This window comes from Peromyscus maniculatus, chromosome 7 (assembly GCF_049852395.1).
Source record: "Peromyscus maniculatus bairdii isolate BWxNUB_F1_BW_parent chromosome 7, HU_Pman_BW_mat_3.1, whole genome shotgun sequence".
Taxonomy (NCBI): domain Eukaryota; kingdom Metazoa; phylum Chordata; class Mammalia; order Rodentia; family Cricetidae; genus Peromyscus; species Peromyscus maniculatus.
Window position 1 is genome coordinate 45,493,853 of NC_134858.1, and position 14,527 is coordinate 45,508,379.

The window sequence follows — 14,527 nt, forward strand, 5'->3', positions numbered from 1 at the left end:
AAGCTGCTTAAAGAGATGGATCAGACATTCAGAGCACTTGTTGCTCTCCCAAAGGACCCAGGTTTGATTCCCAAAACACACATGGTGCTTCACATTTCCTGGGGACCCAACACTCTCTTCTGGCTTGCACAGGCATCATGCATACACATGGTACACAGACATATATGCAGACAAAACACCAACCCACAAAGAAAATTTTATTGTATTTTCTTTTTTTATTATTCTTAATTAGATGTATTCATTTATTTTACATCTGACAGAAGTTTCCTCTCCTTTCTCTCCTCCCATTCCCTCCTACCACCTACCCCACTACACACACACACACACACACACACACACACACACACACACACACACACACAATCTATACCTCTGTCTCTGTTCAGAAAGGGCCAAGTCTTCCATGGGTGTCAACAAAACATGGGATATCAAGTTGAGATAGGACTAAGCTCCTCCCCTTGTATTAAGGCTGGGCAAGGCAACCCAGTGTGAAGAATGTATATTCCTGGAAGCCAGGCCAAGCTTTAGGGACAGGCCCTGCTCCCACCACTAGGAGTCACACAAGTAGTTCAAGCTCCACAACTGTCACCCAGTAGAGGGCCTGGGTCAGTCCCATGCAGGCTCCCTAGCTGTTGCTCCAGAGCCTGTGAGCTGCTGAGAGCCCAGTTTAGCTGTTTCTGTGGGGTCCCTTGTGATGGCCTTGACCCTTCTGGCTCCCACAATCCTTCCCTCTCTTCAACAGGATTCTCCTAGCTTAGCCCAGTACTTGGCTGTGGATCTCTGCATCTGTTTCCATCACTGACTGGATGAAGACTCTCTGATGATAATTTGGGGTAGTTACCAATCTGATTACCAGAAATGGCCAGTTCAGGCTATGTACCAATAATTCTCAGCTGGGGCCATCCTTGTAGATTTGTAGGAGTTTCTCTTACACCAAGTTTTTACCGGATTCCAAAATGCAATCCTTATCACGATAGCTCTTTCATTACTCTCTCTCCCTCCCCCCACAACCCAATTCCTCTTTTTTCTATCCACCAGGCCCCCAGTCTACCCTGGGGATCTCTTCTATTTCCCCTTCCCAGGGAAATCCATGTGTCCCCATCCCCCATGTGGGCCCTCCTTGTTCTCTGGGGTGTAGATTGTAGCATGGATGTTTTAAAACTCCAGCTATTTTGCTTGCATTCAACAGTTATATCAAGGTGTCATATCAACTTGGTGGGGTACTTACAAAACAACTCTTCGAATAAAGACTCTCATTTCCTTTTCTATCATTAACTACTGGCTCCAGGTGATTTTTACATGGCAGGCTATCTCCCTACAGTAGAAGAAGAGCAGAAAACCGGGCAAGGTTCCAGGATCTCAAAAGTCCTCTGACTGTACTCTCCCGTAGGACTGGTCTCTGTGAGATTCCAGGTGAAACTATAGTCTCATCAGAAATTGTTGTGGCCATGTCGTGAGACCCCCTCCAGCAAGACCACCACTGAGCTGATATCCAATGCAAAACACACAATAGTTTACTGACAGCAAGCAAGCCTACGCTTGGTCCGAATCCAACACCCAACATAGCAGGTGGAAGAGGACAGCCTTGTGCTCTTAGGATGAGGGATTTTTTTTATTTTTATTTTTATTTTTATTTATTTTATTTATTTATTTATTTTTTTTTTTGGTTTTTCGAGACAGGGTTTCTCTGTGTAGCTTTGTGCCTCTCCTGGAACTCATTTGGTAGCCCAGGCTGGCCTTGAACTCACAGAGATCCACCTGGCTCTGCCTCCCGAGTGCTGGGATTAAAGGCGTGCGCCACCACCGCCCAGCAGGATGAGGGATTTTTAAGGGGAAAAATTGCAAACAGTGGTAGAAGCCTTGGTGTCATGAGTGGATGAGGGTGTGTGTAACCTTTGAATTTACTATCTGGGGGTTACAGTTACCATTTTGGGGTCAGGCCTGGACAAGTCCCAGGCTTTGTCCTTGAGTTGCCATAGGGACTTGCTGGCCTTGCACATACCGACTGTGGGGGCTGACTCAGTGGCCCAGGCTCTGTCCTTGAGCTGCCATGGAGGCTGGCTGGACTAAGCACATTCACATTGACTCATGCACATAGCTCTAAGTTGGTGAGGGGTCCCAGAGAGTAAACCATTGGCTGAACCTTGAGCAGTCAGAGTACATGCAGAAAGGGAGCTACTGCAAGGACTAAGTCATAGCCCTCCCAGAAACTGCTTGCTCAAGTCTCAGGAAACTGAAATTGAGGCCTGATCTCTGAGAGAAGACCGAACAGCCTCTTATAGCTTCTGCTTGGTCCTTTCAAAACAGGAGGTAACAGAGCGAAACACAGTGAGCTGGAGCTCAGAGACTTTGGTCCTGTTACAAGCCATAATTTGTAGACTTTGCATAAGTCAGGTCACCTTCTTAGGCCATGATTTCCCAAATGAAGGAATTAGTCAGAGATTCACAACCACAAAACTTTGTTCTAGGTAGCTTTGGTGGTCCTCAGGACACTGTCTAGAAACGCTGCAGTCAGGAGAGGTGTCTGGTAGGTGCAGTAGAGACTCCATTGTTCCTCCTCAACCAAAGTATCAGTCAGTTTTACCTGTGTGTGTTGGTCTTCTGTGTGAGCCTTGGTTTGAGTAGGCAATTTGATATCTTGATATCCTTTCAAAGCTATTTTGATTACTTACAATCAACAACATTGATTAGCATTACCTACACTTATATGTTAACATTTTTAACTGTTCATTTTAGAAGTTGAATTAGTTAATGAAATTTTCAGCAAGGCCTTCAGCACTACATTCTTCTTTAACTCTGCACTATTCACTGAACCTCAGACTCCTTAGAACCATGACCTCCTCTCACTGAAGCTGGAAGGAAACCAGTACAGCAGAACACTTTAAATCTGTATCCTGTGTCCTTAGGGATGATACATTCTCTCTACATCTGCCTGGGACTCATTGTTCACTGTACAGTGTCTACTGTACACTCAGGGAAATCAAAAACAATTATTCATGCCCTACCATGTTCAGACATTGTTCTAATCTTTAGAGATATTGTGAGGGTTGGAGAGATGGCTCAGGAATTAACAGTACTAACTGCTCTTGCAGAAGACCTGGATCAGCTCCCAACACTCACATCAGGTCACTCACAACTGCCTGTAACTCTTAGTGATCTGACACCCTCTTCTAAGGATGCCTGCATACCCATGGTGCACATAAACTCATGTAGACATACACATGTATGCATAAATAGTTTTTACTTTTTAGCAAAAAAAGAATTTGAAATATATACCATCAGACTTTACCAACTAATGAAGGGACAGGGTAACTAACAAAAAAACTATAAAACATTATGTAATGAATAAAAACAAAGTACTATGTCATGCCTGACTGAATGACCCACATTCTTGATTATCTGACAAATTGGACTCAGTGAGTTAAAAAAAAAAAAAAAAGACATAAAGCTAGGAAAGGGTGGATGAATTGGGGAGAAGTTAGGGGAAAAGTGGGGGTAAATGTGACCAGAACACATGTATCCATGTATGAATTAATAAAAATAGTACTGTGTTAAAGTATATTGTGGAATAGTGTGGCAGAATGTTATGTGGCATTGACTAATGAGTTAGTGTCTTAGAGAAGATTTCAAGTAGTCTGGAAAAGAGGCAGCCATTAGAGAGGTGGTTGAGATAGACCCTAGGGAAGGAGGACTCCCTGGTACCTAACTTTTGTATCCACTACACAGGCTACTGGGGAAATTTGTCACCAGTAGTTCTGGCTAAAGGCTCTGCCACACTCTCAACCTGCTGGTTAAGAACTGCCCACTGGTGAAGTCATGGCGCAACTATGATGGGCACCATAAACAGCTTGCTCAGACCTACTCCACAAGAACGAACTTCTGGGGCTGGAGAGATGGCTCAGAGGTTAAGAGCACCAACTGCTCTTCCAGAGGTCCTCAGTTCAATTCCCAGCACCCACATGGTGGCTCACAGCCATCTGTAATGAGATCTGGCACCCTCTTCTGTATACATAATAAATAAATAAATCTTTTTTTAAAAAAAAAAAAAAGAAAAAGAAGTAACTTCTGATACTGTGAGCCAAGGCAATGACCTGTGGGAGAGCAGAGGACCCCAAGAAGGAACAAAGAGGTTCAGTGACATCCTATCAACTCTACTCCATCTTCAAGATCCTAACTGGAGGTTTAGTTTAAACAGAGGGCAGAAAAGTATACATGCCAGTCAAGAGAGGGCCCCACCCACCCTTATCTGGGCTTCAGTGTCTCATGTATGTGGCCTGTTAAGCTGTCATAACTATGTGAAATATTTTTCTGGAAGATACTGTCTTTCTCTGATAGTACCACCTTTTCTTATCCCAGCATGAGGTTCCTGGAAAACTCCAATTTCTTGGGAACATTTGTTGCAATAGTCTGACAGCTAAAAGAAAAAAGGTAAGGCACAGAGTCCCTTTAAAATACCTGTATATTCCTGCCAGGATGCTTACAAAATTGCCTTTGAAGATGTTGTTCCTACCTGTAGATTGCTAGTGCCATTAGCCTGCATCATTGAGGGAAACCTCATTTCTGCAGAGGGTGGTGGTCACTGCCGATACTCATCCAGTCAAGCTGGTTATGACTGGTGACTGTTAAGGTGGCCCAACACTCAGTCATAAATGGAAGAAAATAATCAGAAATCTGTGTCACCACCTCCAAGACCTAAGAGCCACTGCAGGAGAGGAATGAACTAGAGTCACCACTGGGGCCTGGAGGTCCTTCTGCCAACAACTTGTAGCAGAACAAACTGGAAGATGGAGGTTGATGGGGAGGATGGTTTCATTCAAGTCCAACTGGGCAGGTGAGGTAGAAGTTATCTGTCTTGCAGAAAAGTGTTCCCACTTTCAAAAAGGAATATTGTAGCTAGAGTTTTTCTACCTGGCCCATGGTCAGGACAAATCTCTCTCACCTGCCAATCCTGCAGCTGCTCTGACCCAACAAAATAAGTACATAGAGACTTATATTATTTACAAACTGTATGGCCATGGCAGGCTTCTTGTTATTTAGTCCTTATACCTTTTTTCCCCTTTTATTTTATTTTACAATACCATTCAGTTCTACCTATCAGCCACAGGTTCCCCTGTTCTCCCCCCTCCCACCCCCTCCGCTTACCCCCAGCCCATCCCCCATTCCCACCTCCTCCAGGGCAAAGCCTCCCCCGAGTACTGTGATCAACCTCGTAGACTCAGTCCAGGCAGGTCCAGTCCCCTCCTCCCAGACTGAGCCAAGTGTCCCTGCATAAGCTCCAGGTTTCAAACAGCCAACTCATGCAATGAGCACAGGACTCGGTCCCACTGCCTAGTTGCCTCCCAAACAGATCAAGCCAATCAACTGTCTCACCTATTCAGAGGGCCTGATCCAGCTGGGGGCCCCTCAGCCTTTGGTTCATAGTTCATGTGTTTCCATTCGTTTGGCTATTTTTTTTTCAATAATTGAGTAAAACCGAAATTTATTATAAGCCACAGTCGTCCTAGGGACCTCCATGCTATATATATATATATATATATATATATATATATATATATATATATATATATATATATATATATAGCCTCCATGGTTCTATGGGTTGTGGTCTGATTGTTCTTTATTTTATATCTATAATCCACTTATGAGTCAGTACTTACCATGACTGTCTTTCTGGGTTTGGGTTACCTCACTCAGGATGATTTTTTCTAGTTCCATCCACTTGCCTGCAAATTTCATGCTTTCATTGTTTTTCTCTGCTGAGTAGTACTCCATTGTGTATATGTACCACAATTTTTTCATCCATTCTTCCATTGACGGGCATCTAGGTTGTTTCCAGGTTCTGGCTATTAGAAATAGTGCTGCTATGAACATAGCTGAGCATGTATCTTTATGGTATGAATCATCATTCCTTGGGTATATGCCCAAGAGTGGGATGGCTGGGTCTTGAGTTAGTTTGATTCCTAATTTTCTGAGAAACCGCTATACTTATTTCCACAGTGGTTGTACAAGTTTACATTCCCACCAACAGTGGAGGAGTGTTCCCTTTGCTCCACATCCTCTCCAACATTGACTGTCATTGGTGTTTTTGATCGTAGCCATTCTGACAGGTGTAAGGTGGTATCTCAGAGTTGTTTTGATTTGCATTTCTCTGATGATTAAGGATGTTGAGCATTTCTTTAAATGTCTTTCAGTCATTTGTGATTCTTGTTTTGTGAATTATCTGTTTAGCTCTTTAGCCCATTTTTTAATTGGACTGTTCAGTATTTTGATATCTAGTTTCTTGAGTTCTTTATATACTGTGGAGATCAATCTTCTGTCAGATGTGGGGTTGGTGAAGATCTTTTCCCATTCTGTTGGGTGTCTTTTTGTCTTATTGACTGTGTCTTTTGCCCTGCAAAAGTTTCTCAATTTCGAGAGGTCCCATTTGTTAATTGTTGTGCTCAGGGTCTGTGCTGTAGGTGTTTTATTTAGGAAATGGTCTCCGGTGCCAATGCGTTCAAGAGTGCTTCCTACTTTCTTTTCTATTAAGTTTAGTGTAACTGGATTTATGTTCAGGTCTTTGATCCACTTGGACTTGAGTTTTGTGCATGGTGACAGATATGGATCTATTTGTAATCTTTTACATATTGAGATCCAGTTATGCCAGCACCGTTTATTGAAGATACTTTCTTTTTTCCATTGTATAGTTTTGGCTCCTTTGTCAAAAACCAGGTGTTCATATGTGCATGGATTAATGTCAGGGTCTTCAATTTGATTCCATTGGTCCGTATGTCGGTTTTTATACCAGTACCAAGCTGTTTTTATTACTATAGCTCTATAGTAGAGTTTGAGGTCAGGGATGGTGATGCCTCCAAAGGTTGCTTTATCGTATAGGATTCTTTTAGCTATCCTGGGTCTTTTGTTTTCCATAAATGTTTAGAATCAAGACTTCATCTTGGTGGATTTTTCCCGTGATAAATATGTAATGTCCATCCTGATCTCTTTTGATTGATTTTAGTTTGGAGTCTATTTTATTAGATATTAGGATAGCTACACCAGCTTGTTTCTTAGGTCCATTTGCTTGGAAAGCCTTTTCCCAGCCCTTTACTCAGAGGTAGTGTCTGTCTTTGAAGTTAAGGTGTGTTTCTTGTATGCAGCAGATGGATGGGTCCTGTTTTCTTATCCATTCTGTTAGCCTGTGTCTTTTTATAGGTGAGTTGAGACCACTGGTATTGATGGATATTAATAACCAGTGATTGTTAATTCCTGTTATTTTTTTGTGTGTGTGGTTGTGTTGTGTTGTCCTTCTTGGTGTATGTTGGTGTGGGATTATCTATTGCTTATTTTTCATGGATGTGTTTAGCTTCTTTGGGTTGGATTTTCCCTTCTAGTGCTTTCTGTAGGGCTGGGTTTGTGGACAGGTATTGATTAAATCTGGTTTTATCCTGGAATATTTTGTTTACTCCGCCTACGGTGATTGAGAGTTTTGCTGGGTATAATAGTCTGGGTTGACATCCGTGGTCTCTTAGTGTCTGCATAAGATTTGCCCATGATCTTCTAGCTTTCATAGTCTCTATTGAGAAATCTGGTGTTATTCTGATGGGTTTGCCTTTATATGCTACTTGGTCTTTTTCCTTTGCGGCTCTTAATATTTTTTCTTTGTTCTGTGTGTTTAGTGTTTTGATTATTATGTGGCAAGGGGACTTTTTTTTTGGATCCAGCCTATTTGGTGTTCTGTAAGCTTCTTGTATCTTCATAGGTATTTCTTTCTTTAGGTTAGGAAAGTTTTCTTCTATGATTTTGTTGAATATATTTTCTCTGCCTTTGAGTTGGTATTCTTCTCCTTCTTCTATCCCTATTATTCTTAGGTTTGGTCTTTTCATGGTGTCCCAAATTTCTTGGACGTTTTGTTACGACTTTTTGTCTTTAGAGTTTTCTTTGACTGACGAATCTACTTTCTCTATTGTGTCTTCAGTGTCAGAGATTCTCTGTTCCATCTCTTGCAATCGGTTGGTTATGGTTTTTTCTGTAGTTCCTGATCATTTAGTCAGGATTTCTATTTCCAGCATTCCCTCAGCATGTGTTTTCTTTATTGTCTCAAATTCATTTTTCAGATCTTGGAATGTTTCTTTCATCTGTTTAATTGCTTTTTCTTGGCTTTCTTTGATTTCTTCCCATTTTTTGTTCATTTTTTCTTCCATTTCTTTAAGGGAGTTTTTTATTTCTTCTTTAATAGAGTTTTTCACTTCCTCTTTAAGGGAAGTTTTTGTTTCCTCTTTAATGGAATTTTTCATTTGCTCTTTAAGGGAAGTTTTTATTTCCTCTTTAATGGAGTTTTTCATGTCCTCTTTAAGGGAATTTTTTATTTCCTCTTTAAGGGATGCTTTATTTCTTCTTTAAGGGCCTCTATCATCTTCTTAAAGTCATTTTTAGGGTTGATTTCTTCTGTTTCTTCTATCTTGGTATGTTCAGGTCTTGCAGGTGTAGAATCACTAGGTTCTGATGTTGTCATATAGGTCTTTATGTTGTTGCCTGTATTTTTGCACTGGCGTCTACTCATCTCTTCCTCTGCTCGGTGCAGGTGGTGTCTGTGTCTGAGAGTGCCTCTCTTGTTCTAATTTTTAGTCTTGGTTCACTAGGAGTTCTTGGTTAAATTGGTGCTTTTGGGCTGTTTCTTCAGGAGCAGCTGATTTCAGTCAGTGAAGTATGTACTTATGATTCTGGTAATCTGTTTTGGTGGCTGGGCAGTGCCTTCTTCTGTGTTCCCAGGTCACGTTCTGTTCATTCGTCAACTCCTCAGCTGATCTTGTTTCTTCAGACTTCAAACTGTAGGGATCTGAATCCTCTCCCAGATGGATTTCAGCTGAGCGGGGTAGTCTCACCAACACTTCCAAGTTGTTGGGTTTCGCAGGATCAGCAGCTGGGCCCTGGGTTGGCCTCAGACGGAGTGTTCAGATTCGTTCTGGTTCCGTCCCACAGAGATAGCTTCTTCCCCAGGTGTTGGGGTTAGATGCGTCCCTGTTCCAAGCTTTAGATTAAGAGTTTGTTTTCACTAGCTCTTCAGTGGGTAATAGCTCTGTTTCTGGTCTTTATTGTGACTGTGATCGCTTCTCGGCCTTTTGGCTAAGATCAAGTGTAGTATTGCGACTGTGTTTTGGCCACAGCCTGCTATGCCTGCCTGCCTCCACTCAGGGCCTGCCTGCCTCTGCCAGGCCTTTCTACCTCTGCCAGCCGCTGCCATGGGCCTACCTGCATCTGCTTGTCTCCGCCACCGGGCCTGTCTACCTCTGCGGGCCGCCACCGGGCCTGTATGTCTCTGCCGGCTCCCACCGTGGGCCTACCTACCTCTGCTTGTCACCGCTGCCGTGCCTGTCTACCCAGTCCTCATATCTTAAATTGACCCATATCTATTAGTCTATAAGTTGCCACGTGTCTCGTGGCTTACTGGTACCTTACATCTCACTTGTCATGGCAGCAGCTGGCAGTCTCTCTCCGCCTCAGACTTCCACTTCCCAGAATTCTCCTCTCTCCTTGTCCTGCCTATACTTCCTGCCTGGCTACTGGCCAATCAATGTTTTATTTATTAACCAATCAGAGTAACACATTTAACATACAGAACATCCCACAGCAGAACATCATCTCAGGAAATTTTAAGGGATTGTGGGAGGAAGATTCCTGCACTTGGAGAGGTTGTGTCCTTGCTTTGGGAAGTTTTTTTTTTTCTTTAAATTTGTAAGATTATTATACAATTACATTGTTTCTCCTTTCCTTTACTCCCTCCAGACCCTCCCATATATCCCTCTGTACTCTTTTTCAAATAATGGCTTCCTTTTTTTAAAATAAGTGCTGTTATATTCCCAAATATAACCTGCTCAGTCTATACAATGTTGCATATGCATATTTTCAGGACTGATCGTTTGGTATTGGATAACCAATTGGCTAATCTTCCCTGAGGAAGAGCATTTTCCCTCCTCCCAGCAATTCTCAGCTGCCTGTACTTCTTTCTGTAGGGTTAAGGCCTCATGGGCTTTTCCCCAGCCACTGTGGCATGTCCATTGGTATCTTCCTTGTTCAGTTCACAGTTCTATTGGTAAGATTTATGAGTATAGCTTTTGTTATTAGCAGAAGACACAATCTCAGAGCAGACTCCCTGATCCTGGCTCTCACAATCTCTATATATATATTCTCCTCTTCTACAGTGTTCCCTGAGCCTTAGTTAGGGGGAGCTGTGTCTTAGATGTATCCCCTGGGACTGGGCTCTACAACTCTGCTTTTTAATTGCTTGTGGTTTTCTCTAATGGTCTCTATCTCTTGCAAAGAAAAGTTTCCTTGATGAGGAGTGAAGACTATCATTATCTGTTGGTAGAAGGAGAAATGTTTAGATTGTTGTTAGGGATTATGCTGGTTTATTAAAGTTGTGTTTATCGGTTCTCCTCCAAGATCCATGACTTCACCAGCACTGAGAAATCAGCTAGGTGTCTAGTATCAGGCATGGTTTCCTTCTTGTTGAGTGAGTTTTCAGTCCAGATGGAGAGCTGTTGGTTACTGACAAGGTATGTGTGCCTCTACTCTACCCTTAGGGTTATTGTACCACGCTGGTTGTTGTTGTGGTTCATAGACATCAATGGGGTAGGACTATTGGTGGCTTCCCTCTTTTGGAAGGTTGCAAAGCCTCTCTGGTACTATAAAAGCTAGTCCTCAAGAAGGTCAGTTCCAGCTCAGGGGCCTCTGGGTCCTGGTTCTGAACTGCATGGTGTCCCCAGCGGTAGGGACTTACCTTCTAACTCCGGGGAGTAACCAAGGGCACTGGCAATAGGCTGTATGCTTTGGGAGTCTCTTGGACAGCCCTGACCAACAACTCAAAAGAGGGCTCCTCATGTCTAGTATTGGGGTTTTTGTTAGATGGTCTTTGGCTTTTGGAGGGAGCATTGGTAGCCCAATTTAGAAAACTTAATTTAAACTCTATATGCATATTTATGTACAAAATGATGTGTATTATAGGGTTATTTTGATAAATAATTAATAGCATGCTTACTTTTTTATTAAGAAATTTTTTATTCATTTTATATACCAATCACAGATTCCCCCTCTTCCTTCCACCTTTCCCTCCCCACTAGCCTTCTCCGCAACTCATCCCCCATACCCTCTTACAAAAATGTAAGGCCTCCCATGAGGAGTCAGCAGAGCTTGGTACATTTAGCTGAGGCAGGTCTAAACCCCTCCCCCTGCTTTAAGGCTGTGCTAGGTGTCCCACCATAGGTAATAGGCTCCAAAAAGCCAGCTCATGCACCAGGGATGGAGCCTGATCCTACTGCCAGGGGCCCCTTAAGCAGATCAAGGTACACAGCTGTCTCACTTATGCAGAGGGCTTAGTCCAGTCTCATGGAGGCTCCACAGCTGTTAATTTGAAGTTCATGAGTTCCCACTAGCTTGGTATGGTTGTCTCTGTAGGTTTCTCCATCATGATCTTGACCCCCTGTTCATAGAATCCTTCTTCCCTCTCTTCGACTGGACTCCTGGAGTGCGTTCTGGTGCTGACTGTGGATCTCTGCATCTGCTTCCATCAGTTAGTGGATGAAGGCTCTATGATTACCGTCAGGGTATTCTCCAATCTGATTACCAGGGTAAGCCACCTCAGGCACCCTCTCCACTATTGCTAGTAGTCTAAACTGGGGTGATCCTTGTGGATTCCTGGGAATTTCCCTAGCACCAGGTTTCTCCCTATCCCCATAACGTCTGCCTCTATCAAGGTATCTTTCATTGCTCTCCTGCTCCATCCATGTTCCAGCTGGATCATCCCATTCACTTATGCTCTCATCCCCCACCCCGTACTGCCCCCCTCACCCCCAGTTTATTCATGGAGATCTCATCTATTTCATCTTCCCGGGGCGATCCATGCGTCTCTCTAGGGGGTCTTCTTGTTAGCTAGCTTCTCTGGAGCTGTGGGCTGTAGTCTGATTATCATTTGTTTTACATGTAGTATCCACTTATGAGTGAGTCCATATCATGTTTGTCTTTCTGAGTCTGGGTTACCTCCTTCAGGATGATATTTTCTAGTTAAATCCATTTGCCTGCAAATTTCATGATGTCATTGCTTTTTACTGCTGAGTAGTATTCCATTGTGTACATGCATCACATTTTCTTTACAGATTCTTCGATTGAGGGGCATCTAGGTTGTTTCTGAGTTCTGGCAATTATGAATAATGCTAATAGTGTGATTTCTTATGACTTGCTCATAAGAAATCTTTATTTCTTTATTGTTATTTCACTCCCCCTCCTTCTTCTGTATTTACTCCTTAAGAGTCCAGATGTTTATTACTCAAGCAGTTCATTACTCAAGCACAAACTCTGATCTAGATAGGGCTTGGTGACTGCTGAACAAATCTGATAACACTAGATAAAGTCAGGGAAAAATACCCTTGGGACAAAACAAAGCCACAAAGTACAGAAGGATAAAATCAGAGAAGGGGGTTAAAGGCACTGTTCACTCAAGCTCTGCTGGCAAGGCTCTCTCCAGTAGCTAACAGAATAATGTATAGACAGCGAAGGGAAACATAAAAAGTACTCATTCTTGAAGTGAACCCAGAGTCTTGTTTCTCTGTCTACCATTCCCCTCCTTTCTAGGCCCCTGTGATGCTCAAGGCTGCACTGGCCATAAAATTTTTCTCCCTACCCCTTCCTCAAAGACACATTACCTGGATCAGATTCTTCTAGCAATCCTTTGAACGATGAATAGGACAGAATTTTCTGTTGAAATTCTCCTTCAACTCAGACCTTCTCTGTGTCCCTGTGGGGGCTGGGAGTGAGTCAGACCCTCCCTAGGCTGTCAGGATGGAGACCAAGAACCCTATAGGCTTCACTGCTGAGGTGACAGCTTGCTGCTGCTTGGTGACAACTGATGCCAGCCAGCATGTGGCTCCTTTCTGTCCATAGACTGAGGAATCAAAAGAGCTCAGAGCAAACAGAAGCAAACTTCATGGCAAGCATTGCAGACCGTCCCGCTCCCCAGGGAGAGGAAAGACTCCAGGGCTAGGAGACTCCCGCCCTGTTTGGGGGTGTGAGTTTTTATATGTATTAAGTGACTCCCATTTGGTAACCCTTCCTACTGTCCTACAGGACCTAAGGCATTCAAGGGTCCCTTTGGGGTAGATATTAAGTCCCTTGCTTCTGTCCACAGACATGGAAACAGCTGCTAGTTGTTAGGGTCTGTCACCAAATCAAGGCTGATCTCTAGCCCGCCTCCCCCATTTTGGTGTTGTAATGAAAATGAACCTTAATAAGAAAGAAGAACTCAATGCAGCGAAAGGAAATGGTGACTCATGTCCTTCCGGTCTTTCTTTCCTTGCTCTGCTCTTGCTCTGCTGTCCTGACTTATACCAGGCTTTATCTCTCTCCCCCTCCCTTCTCTCTCTCTCTCTCTCTCTCTCTCTCTCTCTCTCTCTCTCTCTCTCTCTCTCCATCTCTTTCTCTTTCTTTCCCTTTGCTTCCCCTTCTCCCTTTTCTCCCCCCTCCCTTACTCTTCCTTCCCTGTCATTCAACGTTCAACTTCTACCACATTGCACAAATACAAAGCTCTCATTGTTAACTACGTTAATTTTGAAAATTAAAATAGGCCAAAGAAGGAGACATATCACACATGTCTCCCTGGACAACTACAGCATCGAGTCGAAAAGGAAAAGGCTGTTTCAGATAGACGAAAAGGAGCAAGGTAAGTTTGGCAGAGTTTTATTTGTACTAAATACAAATCAAAAGAAAGGCTGTTTCCTCTGCATCCTTTATTTTTTACTATTTTTTTCGACAGTATTTGGTTGGTTCTGCTATAAAGGGTCGTGTAACTATTTCCTTCAAATTAAAACCTGCCTTCCTAGAAGGGAGTTCCGACGGCTCAGGACCAGAATCTAAAACTGTTCTAGAAGCTCAGAAAGCTGAAGATTGCAAGGCTCCTCCCAAAAGTTGTAAAAGCAGTAAACAACTGATGGCCCAGAGGAGCTGCCTGCAGGTCAGGTCAGAGAGCTCCAGGTGCAGTTGAAGCAGTTCTCACCCATGCTGCGGTGGGTTCCCCGTGACAGGGCTGCTTTGGGTCACCATGCTCCTTCCTGTAAGTAACCCTGTAGAATCATGGGTTCACTTAGATAGACTGGGGAGGGACTGTGCCTTTGTCTGCTCTCTGTGCAGTATCTGGCATGAGCAGATGCTTGTCACATCAACCCTGGGAAATGCCCCACAGCAAATATCAGTAATATGTTTTTGCAGCTGATCACACTGCTTAGCTTGGTTTTTCTCCTGTGATAGTATCCTGATGGGGTAGATGTGAATATGCCGTGGGACCTTGGAATGTGAGAAAACTCGGTGTGGTCGAGAATTAGTCTGGAAAGCTTTCTAAAGGGACGGAGTTGTCCTGTTGGCCTGGTGCCATTCCATAGAAGGCTGTCTTCTTAAGTCAGAAAAGCAGCGGCATCTATTTAAAATTTGTCTTTGCACATTTTGCTTTGTGAAGTTGTTTACTATACAGGAAGAATGGTGGGGAAGATTTACCACGCTGTTACTT

General features: G+C 43.2%; 1 protein-coding gene across 6 annotated transcripts in view; it reads left to right on the plus strand.

Annotated features, from left to right (window-relative positions):
* Nxpe1 (neurexophilin and PC-esterase domain family member 1) overlaps positions 1-14,527 on the plus strand; it is a 73,846-nt gene that overhangs the window by 17,962 nt on the left and 41,357 nt on the right. For 3 of the 6 annotated variants that reach the window (XM_076576232.1, XM_076576234.1, XM_076576229.1), the window contains exon 1: positions 13,422-13,687. The exons of 1 other annotated variant lie outside the window; for it this stretch is intronic. The gene's annotated coding sequence lies outside the window, so the exon portion shown is untranslated. Of the gene's footprint in view, positions 1-13,333; positions 13,688-13,847; positions 14,078-14,527 lie in introns of those variants that run through there. 2 more of the 6 variants (XM_076576236.1, XM_076576233.1) reach the window with 2 other exon arrangements.